Here is a 22165-nt window from a genome sequence, read left to right as displayed (position 1 = left end):
TTTTTCTTATTACCGCGTGCAAATTGGGCACATATTGCATGGAAAGATCTGATACACCGGAAATCTGCAATTGGAGCAGGACCAGCCACTTATCGCGTCGTATATCTCAATCACAAAAATTTACAAGTACCCGCGGTACCTCTTTCAGTCGATATACGGACCGCAAGCTTTCAAATCGCATACTGAGTTTGTGACACCTTTCGTTCTTCATTATATATATTTTTTAATCTATCGCGTCATGGTATCGCGAAACGTATCCCGACAAGCGACACGATAAACGGCTCTTCCTGGAAAAAGATGAAGAGAGCACCGCGATGGTTCTATCTTGTTTAAATTATTTATAAATTCTCGAGCAGCCGGAAATCGGCGCTTGCCTTATATTTCAAACATCGACACCCGCCTTTGTAAGTACATCGATAAACATGTCCCGACGCGAATTCTAGCAGCCGGATATCGGCGCTCGCTTTATCATCTAATTTTAATGTTACGCGCAATAGTGCGCGAGCGGCTCTTCCTGGAAAAAAGATGAAGAGACCACCGCGATGGTTCTATCTTGTTTATATTATTTATAAATTCTCGAGCAGTCGGACATCGGCGCTCGCCTTTGTAATACACTCCGCCGATTATGCTCCCGCGATAAACTCCCCCGCCCGCCTGACGTCAGTCCCCCGCGCCACAAAATCCCCCTCCGCCCGCGTGACGTCATGCCCCCTCGCCCGCGCAGTTTCCCCTCGCTCTGCATTCCCCTCGGAGGACCTGAGTTAGAACCCGCATATAATAACTGATACTTGCCACGCCAAAAACACTGTTGCTCCTTTAAGGCAAACCAGTCATCGAGCCATTTTCGTACATTTTCGTAAGAAGTGAAGTGCTGCTCAGCAAGTGCGTGTCCCATCGATGCAAATAAGTAGTAATCGGATAGAGCCAAGTCTGGTGAGTAAGCCGCATGCGAAAGTATTTCCCAACTAAACGCCTCAATCGTTTCCTTGACCGGTTTTGCTGTGTGTGATGGTGCATTATCATGAAGCAAAATCACTTTGTGTTGCCTTTTTTGATATTCTGGTCGTTTTTCACGCAATGCTTGATTCAAATCGATCATTTGTTGTCGGTAGCGTTCAGTATTAACGGTTTCGCCAGGTTTTAGCAGTTCATAATAGATCACACCCTTCTGATCCCACCAAACACAGAGCATTGTCTTCCGTCCATAGCGATTTGGCCTTGCAGTCGAAGTCGATGGTTCGCCTGGAGTTACTTTTGATCTTTTACGCTTAGGATTCTCAAAATATATCCACTTTTCATCGCCAGTCACAATTCGATGGAGAAATGACTTTCTTTTGTACCTGGCGAGCAGCATTTCGCAAGTGATTTTTCGGTTTTCCTGCTGTCTTTCGTTCAGTTCATCTGGAACCCAGTTTCCCATCTTCTGGATCTTTCCCATGGCTTTCAAACATATGGAGACGGCTTCTTGTGTCACGTTTAATTGATTTGCGAGTTGTTGCGTTTGAGCGTCATTCTCATCCAACAATGTTTGCAATTCGCTGTCTTTAAACTTTTTTGGTGGTCTTCCACGTTCTTCGTTTTTCACGTCAAAATCGCCACTTTTGAATTTTTTAAACCACTCAAAGCACTGTGATTTACCAAGAGCATGCTCACCGTAAGCTTCGACAAGCATTCGATGCGATTCTGCAGCAGTTTTCTTCAAATGGTAACAGAAAATCAATGCTGTCCGCAAATCGTAGTTTCCAGGCACAAAATTCGACATGTTCAACGCTATTAAAAACTATGCTGTTGTATGAAACTTGTATTGTTGTGAGTTGAAAATCTTTATCAGATGTCAAAACAAGAAAATGGCGCCAATGACGCGATTTGACGGTAACTACATTGACAGCTAGGGCCATCTATGGGCAAATTCCGGTTTTATATTTGCATACCTGGTAATGACGTACTTAAAAAAATTAATTATTTATCATAATTAATAACTATTTTTAATTATAATAAATAATTATTATTTTAAAAAGCATGTATTATACGTTATTACGTTTTCGAAATTATTGCATTCACAATGCGAAAGTTTCAGTCAATCGCAAGATCGCAAAAATAATGTAATTAATAAATTACACTTGGGAAAATTTATTTTTATTCTGCTCAAATCAGATGTTCCAACGTTAAAATGAATTGGTCGCTCTGAAAAGAGCGGATTGATTAAAATAAAATTTTAGAGCAGATGCTCGAAATGCCCGCCATCCATCCTAATAGCAGCTCTCATGCGTTTTAATAAATTTGTTTGGACGTTCTCCATTACTTCTTCGTCGATATCCCAAATAGCACGTCGTAATCTTATTTCAAGTTCTTCGGTATTTTCGGGAAGCGTTTTATAAATTACTTCCTTACAATATCCCCATAAAAAGAAATCCAGAGGATTGAGATCCGGAGATCTTGCGGGCCAACGTATCGGGCCGTATCGATCCAACCAACGTCCGGGAAAATGCTCGTTTAAATAATTTGTAACGATCCTGGCGTTGTGTGGCCCAGCACCGTCTTGTTGAAAGACAATCTCGTTTCTTTCAAATAATAGCACATCTTCTAGAAAATCTGGAAGATTTTCTGTTAAAAAATCGACGTAAGTTCTTCCAGTTAAAGTATCTGGAAGAATAACTGGACCAAGTATTTCAGTGCCCATTATTCCAGTTCACACGTTAATTTTCCAACGAGTTTAAAAATTTCGAAGTCGCGTGACTCTTGGATTTTCCTCGCTCCAAAAGTGCATATTATGCGCATTAAAAATTCCTTCCTGTGTAAATAGCGATTCATCGCTGAACATCACACGAGAGGAATATCTTGGATCTCGGTCGATGTTTCGTAAAAAATTTTCGCAAAACATTCGTCTTGCGGGATAATCTGCTGGTCGTAAATGTTGCACGCGTATATAATGAAACGCGTGCAACTTTTCTTGTTTCAATATTCTTTGTACGGTTGCACAAGATAAATCATGTTCTCGAGCAACTACCCGAATACTAGTTTCGGGATTATCCTCGAAAGCACGTATGACTCTCTCCGTGTTTCGTACGTTTCTAACGTAGCGATCTCTCCCAGTGTCGTGTTTGTTCGGCAGGACATTGCCAGTATCGTAAAGTCTTTGAGCTGCTGCAAGTATCGTTGTAAGTACGTAGTATGAAGATTCGCTACGCTGTGAATGAGCAGGTGAGTGAGTGAGTGTGTGAATAAGTGAGCGAATGAGAGAGTGTATGAGTGTTATGTAAAAGAGAGAAAGAGAGCGAGAAAAAAATGTATGCGTACGTGCGCGTGTGTGTATAAACGTCTCTCTCTTATTCCATCCCCCCTCTCCCCCTCTCTCACTCCCCCTCCCTCCCTCCCTTCCCCCTCCCCCCCTCTCTCTCTCTATCTGTCTCTTCCTTTCTTTTACGCACACACTCCGTCATACACACATCGCGTATAGCAATCAGCTGATCGCAGCGTTCAACGAGCGGTGATCCGGAACAACTTTTGCTAAAGTGACGTTATTTTAAATACGTATTCCTGACGTAATTCTAAGACATTTTCTTCTTTAACAAAATTTTATTTAAAGCATAATTTTATGTTATAAGGTGAAATAGTTAGCGACTCATGCGGTGGTAATCACGCATCGGACGGTCAGCTGTGGCGCGTTGCGCCGCTCCTGCCTGCCTTCTGTACTCGACGCGTGATTTGCTAACTATTTTTGCTTACAACTCAAAAATTACGCTTAAATTAAAATTTTGGTAAAGAAAAAATCGTCTTAGAATTGTATCAGGAATACGTCATTTTAAGGATGGAAGGTTGTTCTGAAACACCCTGTATATAATTTATTTATATATACATACACACATATATTTGAAAAATTATCTATAAAGCTATTACTATACAGTTATTAACAATGCATTTTTTCTTTATAGCGATAAAGTTATATTATATATTCCGTGCCTGTAATTTGTAACAATTTTGTTATTAAATTATAAATATTTGTTATATTAAAAGTTTCCTGTGTTGTAATGCATTGCATAAAATAATAAAGATATTTAATTATTTTTAAATTTTTTATTTTTTATTTATATATATATATTTATATATATATATATATATATATATATATATATATATATATAATATAAATAGTAAATTTATTATTTGAAAATTTATAAAAATGAACTACTTATTAAAAATGGAAGATAGACCGATCGACGTATACTCTTCGTGCTTTTATAATTAAAAGCTTGAAATAAGTTTTTATTAGATTATAAATCAGATATTGTGTGTATGTATAATTCAGATTGGCTGATATTTTTTTTTAAATAATTATTTTTCTTCTATACTTTTCAACACATTTATTTTTATTTATTTCCAAATTATGTTTTATATAATTACAATAATTAAAAAATATATATCAAGATATGATAAATAAAAAGAATCACAGATTAAATGTTTTATGTGATAAAAAATTTTAAATAAGGTACAGCTAAATGATATCGTTAATTATTTTCCATTTGTTTCATGGAGATTTAAAAAACTATTTTATACTTATTAGGCGAAAAAGACGATCAAATAAACTAATTTCTGCCAAACAAGTGTAACATATGTTACACATGTTTTCTTATAATTTTTGAGTTGCTGAATATGATGATATCAGTTTTAATTGTCAAAATTCGTCTTAAAGGAGTCAAAAATAAAAAAAAATCTTATTTTGGTCCCTTTAAGACAAATTTTTACAATTCTTCCACGGCTTAAAACAAATAAAAGTGACTATTACTATCGTATTCAGCAGCTCAAAAACTATAAGGAAATATGTATAACATACATTACACTTCTTAGGCAGAAATTGGTCTATTTAATCTATTTTGTCCTTTATAGTATTCCTTATTCAGTGTATTAGTTATATTAATATTTCAATAATTAATAAGTATAAATGCAAACATTAAATGCGATGTTTTATCTTGCAGATGATAATATTGCAAGTAAAGAAAATGAATATCCGGCCGTAGCAGAGATACAAGATGAAATTCGTGAGTCAGCATATATTCTACTTCAGGCTACATCTGCGGATAATGAAATATATGAAATAAATACTTATATAATGAATGAAATCAATATTTTTATAGGTGAAGAAGTTTTACATAAGAAATGCAACAATATCCCACTTAAGGAATTACAAATAAAATTATCAAGAATTGGTGACAGTATTCTACATAAAATAGCCAAAAAAAATGAGTTATAAAAAAACGTTTACAAAAAGAAAGTGTTCCACTAAACTAAGAATATAACCAGCAGGTAATGAATTAAATAAAAAAGTTTATCTTTTCTTTACACTTATAATTCTTTCATAAACTTTGAAAAGAAAAAAACAAGTAAATAAATCATTATTTATGAAATTATTAAAGACGTAGAAAAAAATAAACATTCGCTTTAACTGCTTCAATCTTAAATAATATTTTTATAATTAAAGAAAATATTTCTGAACATAGATTTTAAGATTCCTTTTCAATGCTATAATTTTAGATACTATAATATACCTGGTTGAAATGAAACCAACAGCCATGAATTTTCGATTGAGGAAAATTTTTATTAATTGATGAGATTGCTGCTGCTTCGTAATCTGACATAATAAAATGTAGATTTTTTTGAAAATCAGGAGCTAATTCTTTAATCTTCTTCCAAATAGCATTATACATTGATTTAGTACGTTTTTCGCATAAAACATATACTGCAGCAATGTTTTAAAAAAATATATATTATTATTGCATAAATCTGTGATAAAAAGTAAATAATTAGAAATATTTCTTTCAATATGCTCAACTTACTGTTTCCATGTATCGAATATGTATAGTATACATTTGTGCAACATGTGGAAATCGTGGAACAGCCTACAAAGTAATAATATATAATTAATAATATATCTATATAATTAAAGATATATATGTACATATATTATATACATATAGATGTATAGATGTGTGCAAGAACAATGCTTACACAGAAAATGTTCCATCCACATATATCTCTGTAGATGCTGCTAATGCAACTAATAAAATATCAGTACTAAAATTAATAACTATTTCGTTATTAGTAGATATGGCATATCCTTTATATTTCTTTTACTGCCTCGTAATTTAGCAAACTATCTTTTAATTCCTCCATAGAATTCGGTATAGGAGGAAAGAAGCTATTTCTTATTCGATGCAGAATTGTTCTCATAGATGAATATGTGATGCATGAACCCATAAGAGGATTACTGTAAATAAAAATGTATATTACTTATATAGCTCTTAATTACTTACCATAATAAAAATGTTACCTTCGAAAAAAACAAGATCAAATATTTTTTTGGTTTCAAATCAGTTTCTTTTACCATATCTTTCATATCTTCTTTTAATTTGATAATATCAGTAAGCTGAGGATTATGATAATGATTGTGTGAATGTTTGATAATAAAATCATCATTATTTTTGATTAAACAAGCTGTGCATTTGGTCAATTTTCGATTAGCACAACGTAAAACATTATTACGCTTATCTAAATGGTATGTATAACCTTCATATATATATTTAATAGTTCCCTCTTTTTTTCCGTTTACAATTTCCATCTATAAAATAAAATATTAAAATCTACTCAAATATAATATATACAATAACATATTAAAAATTAGAGTTATTAAGATTTGCTATTTTTTCATTATAGTGTGGAATTGGACAGATAATATGCTGGACAGAATAATGTCTTGCATAAAAATAAATTGAAGAAGTAGAATAAAATTGTCTCAAACATATTGGATACTTGTATATTTATAATCAAATATGCATAAACTTATTTAATTGATAACTAAATAAATGAATTTAACAATTATTTGACTTAACTTATCAACAATGTCGAAGAAACTAACTAACATCAAAATTATTTTAAGTAAGTTTTTAGTAAATAAAAGCTATTAATAATTAAAAAATTTATATGATAAAAATATAAAAATTTATAGATATTGATTGAACTCACTAATATTACACAATACACTTAGGGTGTTTTCCAACAAGTTACACAGATGACACAGTGTAACACACAGTATCATATTGGCTAAAATTCTTTATATGATCAAATAAAGAATTTTAAATTTCTTTATTTGCTAGACAATCAAATGTGATATTGTGTATTACACTGTGTCATCTGAGTAACATGCTGGAAAACACCCTTAATTATTTTTCGCGTTTTCAAAAAAATAATACGTATAAATGTCATTTCGTAATTCTCAATAAAAGTAGAATAAATTGTGTCATGTTTACTCATTATATAACTTTGTAATTAATTCATTACATAGTATGCGGATGAACGTGATCGATGATTGCGATTTATAAGAGTAATTCTAACCTATAAAAGCTTTTCTTTAGAAAAAGCTTTTTAAATACAATATAAAACATCTTGAAATATTGTAACAAGAATATCTCTCAAATTTTCATCTGTTGATTATTTCCTTACGCTTCAAATCCAACAAAAGACATTAATTACATACCTTACAATCCGTTGGCGAGAAAGACTCAGGAAGAAAAAGGATAAGTTGAACCATAAATAAAGCCGATCACACACACTTTCAGTAATCGTAATTGTAACCGTAACGTAAGGATTCAACCAATCGCATTGCTTAATTCGGCTGTCCATAGCAACGAGATTGGTCGAATCCTTACGTTACGGTTACAATTACGGAAAGTGTGGTGATCGGCTTAAATGTAATAAGAATGTTTAAACTGTGATTGGTCGATTTGCTTACTGCCTTAAGTTCGTGTCACACTACGCATTGCGGACGCGGATCGGATTTGGATTACGGACTGTGAATCGTCAATCATCCAATCAGTTTCTTGGCTACTTCGATATGATTGGATGAATGACGATTCGCAGTCCGTACTCTAAATCCGATTCGAGTCCGCAATGCGTAGTGTGATACGGGCTTTACGATAACGATTAAAAATATTGAACGTGCAATAGCCTTTAGCGACCATTATCTATCTTTGGGTGCGTTCAGCAGAAAAAAATCGCTCAGTAGCAATCGTGAAAAGAAACGCATATTTTCTCTTTAGCACACATTCCAATAGCACACGGTAACGTGCGCTATTAAGATAAAACGCATATTTTCTCTTTAGCACACGTCCCAATAGAATACGGCGACGTGCGCTATCGGGAAAGAAACGCATATTTTCTCTTTAGCACTCGGCGATGTGCGCTATAGGGAAAAGAAACGCATATTTTCTTTTTAGCACACGTCCTAATAGCACACGAAGATGTGCGCTATCGGGAAAGAAACGCATATTTTCTCTTTAGCACACGTCCCAATAGCACACGGCAACGTGCGTTATTGGTATGAGAAACGCATATTTTCTCTTTAGCACACGTCCCAATAGCATACGGCGACGTGCGCTATCGGGAAAAGAAACGCATATTTTCTTTTTAGCACACGGCGACGAGCCCTATCGGATAAAGAATCGCATATTTTCTCTTTAGCACATGTCCCAATAGCACACGGCGACGTGCGCTATCGGGAAAAGAAACGCATATTTTCTCTTTAGCACACGTTCCAATAGCACACGGCGACGTGCGCTATCGGGAAAGAAACGCATATTTTATCTTTAGCGCACGGCGACATGCCCTATCGGGTAAAGAATAGCATATTTTCTCTTTAGCACATGTCCCAATAGCACACGGCGACGTGCGCTATCGGGACGTACGGACGTACGCTATCGGGACGTGCGCTATATGGACGTGCGCTATCGGGATGTGTGCTATCGGGACGTGTGTTATCGGGACGTGCGTTATCGGGACGCTTGCAAAAGAGACGTGGGCTATTACGTTAAATTTTTTGTGTGTTATCGGGATGTGCGCTATCGGGATAATGCGCAATTTACTTTGTGCGCGATTGGGATGATGCGTCGTTTACTTTGTGCGCTATCGGGACGTGTGCAAAAGAGACGTGGGCTATCGGGAATTACGTTAAATTTTTTGTGTGCGATCGGGACGTGGGCTATCGGGACGTGCGCTATCGGAAAGTGCGCTATCGGGACGTGCGCTATCGGGACAATGCGCAATTTACTTGGTGGGTGCGCTATCGGGATGATGCGCCGTTTACTTTGTGCGCTATCGGGACGTGTGCAAAAGAGACGTGGGCTATCGGGAATTACGTTAAATTTTTGGTGTGCTATCGGGACGTGGGCTATCGCACCGTGCGCTAACGGGACCCTCCCGTCCGCCTTGTCCCTATTTCTATCTTCTATCTAACCTTGTCGTTCTCTACTCCTGTTATTCCTTATTCTATTTCCGTCGTAGCCTAATTGGACCTCCGTTTCCGCTGTACTTTCTTCATTTTCTCCTCCTCATTCTCACCATTCACTCTCTCTCTTTCTTCCCCCTTTCCTCTCTCCTCTCTCACTCACTCCCTCCCTCCCTCCCTCACCTATCTCGCTTCCACCTCGTCCTCCCCCTCCATCTCTCTCCTTGTTCCTCTCCTTCCCTACTCTTTCCCCTTCTATCTCTCTCATCCATTCCTCTCCTTCTCCCTTACTTCCTAAGATTCTTTCTACTGCCTCCTGCCAACTCTCTTCTTTTCTTATCCCTCCTCCTACACATTCTTCCCATACATGTTCCCATGTCTCTTCCTTTCTCCCGCATATTCTACAGCTCCTCTTATCTTCATTCTCCCAGTATAGTCCTTCTTTTATCTCGTTTCTTAATCTAAATCTTATTATCCTTCTCCATCTACTTTCCGTCCAATTCTTTTTCAGATACTCTGGTATCCCTTTTTCCCTTACTCTTCTGTACCACCTGTTGTATCTTGACTCACCTATTTTCTTTATCCTTTCCTCCTCTTGCATTTCTTTGTTTCTTTCCTCTAGGGTCTCATAGCACATTTTTTCTTCTTCGCCGTCCTGCACCCCTCTTTTTCTTAAAAACTCCTTTCTTTCTTGTTCCCAGCCTCCTATTATTCTCCCTCTTTTCCATCTTTCCCTTATCTCTATCCAACACCTTCTTGCAATTTCTCCTCCCTTTCCTTCCTCTAATCTCTTCTCAAAGTTCCGTGCCCTTTTCCCTGTTCTTCCTCTCATTAACTCTCTTTTTACCTCGTCCCTTATCATGTAACCTGGTGTTCTCCAGTCGACCCCCATTGTCCATTTTAGGTACCTCTTATGTATCCTTCTTTGTATCTGCCTTCTTTCTCTTTTTCCATCCCCATATTTCCGCCCCGTATCCCATTACCGTCCATACCATTGTATCATATAGCCACATTCTACTTTCCCACTCCTTTCCCCATAGTCTTTTCCCTATTCCCCATATCTCCCTCATCACTACTGCCGTTCTTCTTTTTCTCTCTCTTACGTGTGCCTCTTGCCCTCCGTTCCTTTGTATAGTGTATCCTAGATATCCAAACTGCTTCATTTCCTCTAATTTCTTTCCCTTCCATCTCCAGTCTATCTTTTTTGACCTACCCCCTCTCTTCCTAAATCTCAGTACTTTCGTTTTTTCTACGTTTAACTCTAGTCCCTTTTTTCTATATATATTTCCAATCTGCTTAACATTGCCCTCATATTCTCTTCCTCTTCTGCCATCATCACTACGTCATCCGCATATGCCAGTGTGAATATTTTCCCTTCTCCCAGTTTTACTCCTCCCCATCCTCCTCTTCTCATTTCCTCCTCTAGATCCGCCAACAGTATGTTGAATAGCATTGGGCTCAGTGGACATCTCTGCCTTAGTCCCCTCGCTGTCCAGAACTCTTTCCCTGTCCTCTCACCTACTCTCACCCTACTCTTTGTTTCCCTTATCACCTCCTCTATTCTTACCACCAGACCTTCTCTCCCTCATCGACCTAATTAGTATCTCCCTATCTATCGAGTCGAATGCCGCTTTCAGATCCACCAACACTGCCGTCATTTTCTCTCCTTTCTTATCTAGCTGCCTGTTTATCAGATAGTTCATCGCGTAGATCTGATCTATGGTTCCCATCCCTCCTGAATCCTGCTTGGCTTTTCGAGAGTATCCCCTTCGTTTCCATCTCCTCTTTCAGCCTTTCGCCTAGCGCCGCCGCGTATATTTTATATAGTGACGGCATTAGAGTTACTCCTCTATAGTCCTTTGCTTCCTCTCCCCTCCCCTTCTTGACTATTGGTACTATGGTACTTTTTTCCATTCTTCCGGCCACCCTTCTCCGTCCCATACCCTCTTACATACCTCCCATACCCATTCTTCTAAGTCAGGCCCTCCGTATTTCCACACCTTGTTTGGAATCCCGTCCCTTCCTATCGCTTCCCCCCCCCCCTTTAATCCCGCTATCACCCTCTTCACTTCTTCTTGTTCTAGTTCTGTTTCATCCCGTTTCCCCCTTCTTTCCTTCCCTCCTCTTATCACTCTTCCTTCTACTCCTCCTAATAATCCCATAAAATATTCTTTCTATTCATCCATCTCTATATCTTCGTTCACCCTTTTTCTTCCTTTCCTTTCTTTCCTTACCAATTCCCATACCTTACTTTCTGTTCTTGCTTCCCCTGCCTCTCTCACTATCCTCTCTCTTTCTTCCTTTTTCTTTCCCTCGTATAGCTCCTTATATTCCCCTTTCTTTTCTCTATACCTATCTCCTCCTCATCCCTTTTTTCTCCAGCTTCTTAATTCTTTCCTCAATTCTCTTTTTTCTCCTTACACTCTTCATCCCATCATCCCCCTCCTTTCCCCTTTTCTATTCCATTCTTCTCTTCACATTTATATAAGATTGTCCTTAACCTCTTTTCCATTTCCTCTATTTCCTCATGTATTCCATTATCTCCTCTTTTCACATTTCCTAATTCCTTTCTAAACGCCTCTTTTCATTTTTCGTCCCATACCTCCCGTTTTCTTATCCTACCATCTTTTTGTTTCCTCCCTCCTTTATTCATGCTTCCCTTTATCCACGCTATCACCGGAAGATGGTCTGAATTCATCTCCTCTCTTATTTCTACTCTTTCTATCTTTTCTCTCACCTTATTATCACCTATAATGTAGTCGATAACTTTTTCTCCCCTTCCTCCTATGTAAGTAAATTCCCCCTCTTCGTCCCCCTTTACACTTCCATTTAGAATTGCCCCCCCCCCTATTCTTTATGCATTCTATCATTTTCCTACTTTCTCCATTTATTTTTTTGTCTTTCGATCTTCTTCCTTTTCCCTCCTTCTCTGATTCCTCTTCTCTCATCCATCCTCCTTTCTCTCCTGTCCTTGCATTAAAGTCTCCCCCAATTATTGTCTTCACCTCCTCCCCCCCTGCCACAATCCAACTTTTTACACTCTCTAGCTTCCTATCCATATCCCCATTCATGTGAATTTGAATAGGCATATATGTATATGCCTCCTATTCTCCACATCTCTTCTCCTACTCTTACCTTACATACCAATCTTCCATCCACCTCTTCTTCCCTTTCCTCCTCTATCTTTATGCTCTTTTTGACCCCTATTAGCATTCCGCCCCTCGCTCACCCCTTTCTATTTCTTCTTATCGCCATTTGCGCTTTCCATGTAAATTCTCTTGGTAGTCTTTCCTTTATTATTTCCCATCTCTTTTCTTCTATCCATGTCTAACATAACTATTACCAGGTATATAAATATGAAACCGGAATTTGCCCATAGATGGCCCTAGCTGTCAATGTAGTTACCGTCAAACCGAGTCATTGGCGCCATTTTCTTGTTTTGACATCTGATAAAGATTTTCAACTCACAACAATACAAGTTTCATACAACAGCATAGTTTTTAATAGCGTTGAACATGTCGAATTTTGTGCCTGAACTCCACGATTTGCGGACAGCATTGATTTTCTGTTACCATTTGAAGAAAACAGCTGCAGAATCGCATCGAATGCTTGTCGAAGCTTACGGTCAGCATGCTCTTGGTAAATCACAGTGCTTTGAGTGGTTTAAAAAATTCAAAAGTGGCGATTGTTGTGCCTGCGGAGAGGCACGGTAGTTGGGATCGTTTGCCGGAAGGAATTTGGGAATTCGGGCTCCGCCTGAGAACTTTATTTAACTATTTCGAACACTTTCCACATTAAATAAATAGATTAATATCAGATTTATTTGTGGGTTGGTTTATTTACAGTGTTCCCGCACTTTCGCTCACGTCGCGTATCACGATAACGGTTATCTTAACGGCGCGTGTCTAGAGTCGAGTTTCGGTCTCGAGACTCGCCTCTCGCTTCTTCGTGTATATTTCTGCCGATTGCGTGGCTATTTAATATTATAATAATTATTGATATTCGTTTTGACACTCGCGGTTGTTAGAGATATTACTCGCGTAAAGGAATAAAGATTGCCCGCGTAATATTAATGGTAAAGACTGCCCGCCGTTCGTTAGCGGTGGGCCTTTTTATTAACTCCCTTTGGCTACCCGGGAGGGGATCGTTTAGCGACAAGGCTGTGTGTCGTGTCGCTTGATTTTGGCAATATCCGGATGCAAGCTAAGAAGTTCTAAGTAGGACTTCTTTGCTTGCACTTTCGCAATTTCTTTATTCCTTTTTATTTCGCTTTTAAGTAGGACTTCTACGTTGCATTTTCGCAATGTCCTTCTTCCGCTTGCCCTGATTTCCGCGTTTTCGCAATGAAATGATTGCACAGTCGCTCGGGCTTAGCGCGTGGCTCGCGTTGTCAGCGCTTTGTTCGGTCAACGCTCGTAACGTGATCTGTATTCGCGTTACACGTTGAGCAATCATATAAAATAATATGTATTTAGAATAGTATATTTAATAATTCGTGTATAGCCTGTTCGGGCTATAACATCCCTCCCCCGTAAGAAAAAGAAAAACGGAGGTGTAAAAGTGACGTTTTTCGCAAAACAAAATTTCTTCTTATTCTAATATACAATATTTTGCGTCGACTTTGGCTGGATGTGCCGGTACGCCTTCGAGGGCGCGTTTTTCGCAACCATCTCCGTCCTATTGAACAAATGCATCGCGCTTTGGAGTGGATGCGGTCGTTCCAGTAACGAATAAGTAAGTTCTTATTCTAATTTTCTATAAATTGTTTTAATTTATTTGTATGCATGCGCACCGCTTTTCTTCCTTTCTTAATTGTATAATTCACGTCTGAATTTTTTTCGATTATTACGTACGGTCCGGTCCATAGAGATTCAAGTTTCTTAGATCGTCCGCGTCGGAGCGTCTCGTCGTATACTAATACTTTGTCGCCGACTTTAAATTTGATTTCTCTAGTACCTTTGTCGTACTGTTTTTTGGCTTTAATTTTTTCTTCTTTAATATGCTCTTTTGCGAGCTGACTCGTTGCCCTTAATCTTTCTTTTAATTCCTGCGCGTAATCGTCGTAATTGTATGTCGGTTTAGGCGGTCTCGTCAGTGACGTAGGTAGATCCGCTTGGTGCCCGTACACTAATTCGAAGGGTGTATACCCCGTAGTTGTATGCGGCGTCGTGTTATACGTAAACATTGCGAACGGTATCCATTCGTCCCAGTCTGTCTGGTCTTCGTTTATGTAGTGTCTTAAATATTCCGCTAATGTTCGATGCGATCGTTCTAACGCGCTATTACTTTCCGGATGATAGGCAGTTGTCTGTATTTTATTTATTTTTAGTAATTTACATGTATTTTTGAATATTTCGCTGAGGAAATTTGTGCCTTGATTCGTTAAAATTTTTTCCGGTTTTCCGTGTTCAAGTACAATTTTTGTAACAAATTCCTTGCTAACCGTGTTCGCTTCTTGATTTGGAATCGGTATCGCTTTGCTGAATTTCGTTAAATTGTCTTGGAATGTTAAGAGATATTTATTTCCGTTTGTTGTAACTGTTAACGGTCCTACAATATCTAACGCGCATTTTTCGAAAGGTTTAGTAGGCGTATCCGTGATTATTAACGGTACTTTATTTTTTCGCGATAATTTATTTTTCTGGCACAATCCGCATTTTGCGATGTATTTTTCTACATCTTTCGTTATTCCTGGCCAATTATAATTTAGGCGGATTCTTTTTATCGTGCGTTCAACTCCTTGATGTCCTCCTGTGGGTGCATCATGATATTCATATAATATCTGTTTCTTGTCTTTCTCTGTGTATATTTTTTCTTCGTCGGAGTTTGTTTCTTCTTTTATTGCGAGGATTTCTCGTTCTTCCTCTTCTATTTTATGCGCTTCTCTTGTTACATTGCGGCTCAGTGCATCGGCGTTCGCGTTCGCTCGTCCGGCCTTATGAATGATTTCATAATCATATTCTTCGAGTTTTAATCTCCATCGGATTAATCTTGATCCGGGATCATTCACATTAAATAACCAGATTAATGGTTTGTGGTCGGTTACGATTTTAAATTTCGTACCGTATATGTATGGCCTAAAATGTTTTACAGCCCATACAATTGCTAATAATTCCTTCTCTGTTGTATTGTAATTCTACTCCGCTCGCGATAAAACTCTGCTGGCGTAAGCAATTGGTCGGTCATTACCTACTTTTCCTTGTGACAATACTGCTCCGATTGCATAGTCGGAAGCATCGGTGGTCACTATGAATTCTTGATTGAAATCTGGATTAGCACTGGCGCAGTCATTAATTTTTCTTTTAATATTTCAAAAGCATTTTGCTGTTCCATTGTCCACTCGAATTTTTCCGTTTTCTTTGTTAATTTCGTTAGTGGCTTGGCTATTTTTGAAAAATCTTCTATGAATTTTCTGTAGTATCCGGCTAGTCCTATGAAAGATTGTATATCTTTTACTTTCTTCGGCGTCGGAAATTCTTTTATCGCGGTTAGCTTTGACGGGTCCGGAGATATTCCATTCTCCGAAATAATGTGACCTAGATAAATTACTTCTTTGCGCAAAAACTCGCATTTATCTGGTTGCAATTTTAGATTACTTTCTCGGAGTCTCTGTAGTACTTCCTTGAGTCTTCTATTGTGGTCCTCTAGGCTCGATCCGTATATGACGATGTCGTCTAAATAAACTAGACATTTAAGTCCTTGCATTCCTGTTAGAATTGAATTCATCAATCTCTGGAATGTTGCTGGCGCATTTTTCAATCCAAACGGTATTCTATTAAATTCATAGTGTCCGTAGGGCGTTGAAAAAGCTGTCTTTTGTTTATCTTGCTCAACCATCGGTATCTGGTGATATCCTGACGCTAAGTCTAGTGTAGTAAAATATTTAGCGTTTCCTAGCTGGTCCAGTATATCGGTGATATTGGGCAGTGGAAATGAATCGCCTATTGTTAAATCGTTTAGCTTCCGAAAATCTACTACTACTCGGAGCTTAGGTTTTTCGGATGCGTCGGCCTTTTTTGGTACCACCAATAAGGGTGCGTTCCATTGACTCGCGCTTGTTCGGATTATGCCATTTTTTGGCATTTCTTGCACTTGTTTATTTACTTCCGTTTTGTGCTTCTCGGGAAGACGATACGGTCTCGTGTTCACCGGCGAGGTGTCGACGCGCGTGTTTATCTCGTGCTCTATCGTCGCGGTGCACGTCAGTGGTTCTCCGTCCAACTGAAATGTATCGTAATATTCTTCGCATATCCGTAGGAGTGCCTGTTTTTCTTCCGTATTTAAATGTTGCGTGCGTAGTAGTTGTCATATTTGTCCGTGCCTCGAATTAGTATACTTAAAATTTTTTCTTGTTTCCACCGTATGTATTTTAGACTCGATCTCGCGTTCTATGTTTTCGAGGGTGACGTTCGGCGTCTGTATCTCGACTTCCATATCGGTTGTATTTATAATACTAACGGGACACGTGTAATCTTTAGGTTCTACTAAGCAGTTTCCAAGGTAAATTCCTGGTTTCTTCTGCTCGTACTATTCCTATTCGATTTTGATTTGTTGTCGCTTTTACGATGGTCTCGCTGCGCGGTTTTAGAATCGTTTTGTTAAGCGAATGGAATTTTAGTACAGCGTTTCCTATTTTTAATTGACTTTTATTATAATCGCAAGATACCGAATGTTGTCGAAGGAAATCAATTCCTAGTATTCCTTCATATTCGATCGGAATGTCGTCCTTTACCACGTAAAATGCATGTTTTACCTTATGGTTTCCTATCTTGATTGTGGCGTACATTTTTCCGATGGTATGTATTTTATGTCCTGTTATACCAGTGAGCGCGATTTTATCTTCGTGTATCAATGCGTCGTCCTTTAAATGTTTCAATTTTATTAGTGAGATGGTCGATCCTGAATCGTACAACATCTGTATTTTTTCGTTTTTCACTTGTCGCATTGGTAATGTTATTAGCAATAAGTCCGTCTTTTTCTTCGCGCGTGGCATATCTTTAATATGCGTAACGCGATACTCAGATGCAGGTCGCGGTTGTCTCTTTCTCGCTTCCTCTTGCTCGTCTTCGCTGCTGCTACTTGCGCTATCGGCGTTTCTGTTTTGTTGTCGCGGTTTCTTTCGATCGCGTATATTTTCGTCGCGCGTTTTTTGCTGATTTCCGACTTTTAGTTTATTTGTATTGTTTTTCGGTTTCCCTTTTAGACTCCAGCATTCGTCGCGGCTGTGTCCTGTTCTTTTGCAATGCGAGCAGTATTTACTTATCGCGTTTATTCGCGAGGGTTTTTCCGGCTTCGGGAGCGCGCATCGGCTGCTACGGCAATCGCGTCCGAAATGTCCGTTTTTTCCGCATTTAAAGCATTGCGGTGTCGGATTTCGACTATTTCGCGAGTAACTAAATTCGGTTTTATTTTTATTAGCAAAACCACTTGTTCTCGCTGTTCCCGGTCTGAGTTTTTCTTCGGCGCTCGCGCCCGTTATCGCTTCTTGGAGCGTCGTATATCGCTGTGCGCGTACGATCACTTGTAATTCGTCGTGTAGCCCGATTTGGAAATTTATTAATGCCTGCGCCTGGATTGTCTGTTGAATCGTGCGTTTGGATAATGCGGAATGCTCTTGTCCTTCGATCATCGAATCGTATAATTTCATCGCGAGTAGATCAACGCGTTGTCCGAAAGCGTGCGCAGTTTCATTTGGCTTTTGTTTTAGCGAGTTGAATTCGATCTGTAAATGTGTCGTGCTTTGTTTCGACTGGTAACAAGTCTCGAGTTGCTGCTTTAATTCGTCGAACGTTTGTATATCTCGCGTCTCAAAGTCCTGCATCGCTTTCCCTTTTAATTTTGTAAATAAGAATGCTTGAATTAACGATTCTTCGTCTGCGGGGTTTATGTTCTGAACAGCGTATTTGCACGCGTTTAAAAATTCTTGCAGTTTATGTCGCGAGGTTCCGTCGAACTCGGGGATCATCATTCTCGCTTCCTTTAATGGTAGATAATTCGGGGCGACGCTTCGTCGATTTCTGATATCGCGTCCCGTTCGCCCATATGTTGTTTCAAACGCATTATTATCGTTTTCCCTGTTAATGTCTGTATGACGGGGTAATTGCGCGTCCGCGCTCTCTAATCGCGTTACTCGTATGTTTAACGAATGGATGTCCGCGCGTATTTCATTCAAAATGTGGATTATCTGTGTATAATCTCCTTTTTCTTCGCGGTTTGTTTCGTGGGGTAGTGTGTGATCAGCCTCCACTATATTTCGGTTCATTTGGTGAATGGATCGTCGCATTCTTTCTATTTCCTCGTCTACCGCGCTTTGTGGGTTCGCGGGAGTGTTTTCTCGCGGATTTCGCGATTCGGCCATATTACTTTCTTGTTGGCTATAAATTTCTTCCGGATCGAATAGATCGCTCTCGTAGGAAGTTAATGAAAATTCGCGCCGTAGGGATACTCTACTTGGAGTTCTACTAATATACGGTCGCGTACATCTAGTCTCGCGTTGAGTGTCGTTAGTGGGGTCAGTCGTATTACGCGGGAATAGGCTTTTGTCAAAATTGTTAAACGGAAATTCGCGTTCTGTGACGACGTTTTCCGGTAACTCGGGCTCGCTTTCGCTCGAGTATTGAGTTTCTAAGTTTTTTCGCACGTTATAAGGATTTTCTCGCGGTGCTAAGCTTAATTTAATCGCTCGTCGGGCTGGTTCACTCAGTAACCACGATCGGTTCGCTATCGGTTTCGGTATATTAGAACCTTCCGACATTCACGCTATTATATTTATTAAATTTTTTCGGACTTACAATAGTATAACGGCTCGCATGATCGCTCGCTGTGTCAGTAGGTTGCTGACGCTGCAGTCCTTCGCTCGGCGGCTGATACGGCTGACGATGCTCGTCGTACGGCGGTCGTTGTCCGGCGTCGGTGTGTTGTCTGTAGAGTTATCGTAGGTCGCGATGCTTGGCGGCTCACGTTTCTGCTACAGCTGTTGTGGCGATGCTCGTTCTGTTGTCCTTGCGGTGTCTTCCGTTGATTGTAGTTTCCGTCAGCTTACGTTTTACGTGTGCTGGCGTGCCTGTCCTGTTTACACTCTGGGTGCCTTGCAGGTCTTGGGGAAGGCTTAGCTGCTGCTTCCGTCCGTCAACTTCAATTGAATTGATTGTTGGCGTGCCCGCTTTTTAACACAACCGTGTCTTTTGCAGGTCTTGCTTAGTTCTGGCGATGCCCCGGCAGATCCCACCGCTGCCACCAAATTATGTTGTGCCTCCGGAGAGGCACGGTAGTTGGGATCGTTTGCCGGAAGGAATTTGGGAATTCGGGCTCCGCCTGAGAACTTTATTTAACTATTTCGAACACTTTCCACATTAAATAAATAGATTAATATCAGATTTATTTGTGGGTTGGTTTATTTACAGTGTTCCCGCACTTTCGCTCACGTCGCGTATCACGATAACGGTTATCTTAACGGCGCGTGTCTAGAGTCGAGTTTCGGTCTCGAGACTCGCCTCTCGCTTCTTCGTGTATATTTCTGCCGACTGCGTGGCTATTTAATATTATAATAATTATTGATATTCGTTTTGACACTCGCGGTTGTTAGAGATATTACTCGCGTAAAGGAATAAAGATTGCCCGCGTAATATTAATGGTAAAGACTGCCCGCCGTTCGTTAGCGGTGGGCCTTTTTATTAACTCCCTTTGGCTACCCGGGAGGGGATCGTTTAGCGACAAGGCTGTGTGTCGTGTCGCTTGATTTTGGCAATATCCGGATGCAAGCTAAGAAGTTCTAAGTAGGACTTCTTTGCTTGCACTTTCGCAATTTCTTTATTCCTTTTTATTTCGCTTTTAAGTAGGACTTCTACGTTGCATTTTCGCAATGTCCTTCTTCCGCTTGCCCTGATTTCCGCGTTTTCGCAATGAAATGATTGCACGGTCGCTCGGGCTTAGCGCGTGGCTCGCGTTGTCAGCGCTTTGTTCGGTCAACGCTCGTAACGTGATCTGTATTCGCGTTACACGTTGAGCAATCAAATAAAATAATATGTATTTAGAATAGTATATTTAATAATTCGTGTATAGCCTGTTCGGGCTATAACACGATTTTGACGTAAGAAACGAAGAACGTGGAAGACCACCGAAATCTATTATGAGCTGCTAAAACCTGGCGCAACCGTTAATACTGAACGCTACCGACAACAAATGATCGATTTGAATCAAGCTTTGCGTGAAAAATGACCAGAATATTAAAAAAGGCAACACAAAGTGATTTTGTTTCATGATAATGCACCATCACACACAACAAAACCGGTCAAGGAAACGATTGAGTCGTTTAGTTGGAAAATACTTTCGCATGCGGCTTATTCACCAGACTTGGCTCCATCCGATTACTACTTATTTGCATCGATGGGACATGCACTTGCAGCACTTCACTTCTTACGAAAATGTACGAAAATGGCTCGATGACTGGTTTGCCTCAAAGAAGCAACAGTTTTTTTGGCGTGGCATCCACAAATTGTCAGAGAGATGGGAAAAATGTATAGCTAGCAATGGGCAATACTTCGAATAAAATATTTTTTATCATTTTCATACAATAAACGTGTATTTTCTATACAAAAATTCCGGTTTCATATTTATATACCTGGTATATCCCATCTTTTAGCCCTCTGCCAAAACTCCCTTATCCTTGTTTTCTACTCCTGCGATGTTCCAAAAGACTGTCTTCCACACTTCCTCTTGCTCAGCTTTTTCCTCCTTCCTTCTTTTTATCCCTTTTTCTCCTTTCCCCTCTCTTTCTCTTCCTCCTATTCTTTCCATATTAACCCCTCATTATCTCTTAGTCTTTCCTCTTCCTCTTCCCACTTCCACCATTTACCTTCTATTTGAATCTTACCGTACCTTACTCTTACTCTCTTTTCTTTCTTTCTTGCCCTTCTCGCTACTTCCTCTTAGTTCCATCTCATTTTCCGTTCTTTCCATGTCAAGTCGTCGTCAATTCTTATCTCCTTATCTTTTGTTTCTCTTCTCCTTCTCATTATCTCTTTCTTTCCTTCCACTTTTTTTATTTTAACTATGGGCTTCCCCTTCTTCTCCTCTGTCCTATTCCCTACGCATTTCACCTCCTCCGTCTCCGCCTCTATTCCTAGTTCTTGTAATAACTTCTTACCTTTAACTCTACTTCTTTTACACTCCCTCTTACCCCTCTTACCACTACGTTCCTTCTCCTCTCCTCCCTTTCTTTCATTTCTCTCCATTTCTCCATCTTTTTTAATTTCTTTTCCATTTCTCCCCCTTTTTCCTCCCCTATCTTCCCCTTCCCCTCTTCCCTTGATTTTAGCTTACTAATCTCCTGCTCTAAACCTTCTACCTTTTCCTGTAGATCCTCTCTTTCCCTCTCCCATAACTTTTCCCTCTCGTTTAACCTCATCTTTACCAACCCCTCCATTTTCTCTTTCAAGTTTCCTATATGTCCTCTGAATTCTTCCCTCATCATCTCCCTAATTTCCCGTATTTCTTCCTTCATTTCCTTTTTCCATTCCTCTTTCATCTCCCTCAACCAGCTCTTCTCTTCCTCTCCCCCTTCTATTAGCTCTTTTTACGGCAATCCTTTTATCTTTCCCTTCTTCGCTATCCCCATTTCTTCCTCCGCTCTTTTTCCTCCCAGCCCCTCCATTAGTTCCCTTTTTCTTTTCCACATTTCCTCTATATTCCCTGTGCTTCCTCGCCTCTTTGTCCCCCTCGCTCCCACCTTTCCTTTCATCATCCTTCCCTTTTCCTCTACTACTCTCCTCTCTACTGTCTCCCTCTCCTGTCCCACCTCCCTCTCTATGTATTTCGGTTACTCCTTGCACGTTTTCCATTTCTACCTGTTTAGTCGCCGCTCTATATATTTCTTATCTCTACTCCCGCTCT

Source organism: Polyergus mexicanus, unplaced genomic scaffold (genome assembly GCF_030449975.1).
Source record: "Polyergus mexicanus isolate NDT 795.1 unplaced genomic scaffold, iyPolMexi1.0 SCAF_18, whole genome shotgun sequence".
NCBI classification, from domain to species: Eukaryota; Metazoa; Arthropoda; class Insecta; order Hymenoptera; family Formicidae; genus Polyergus; species Polyergus mexicanus.
Note: the sequence above shows the minus strand (reverse complement) of the source record.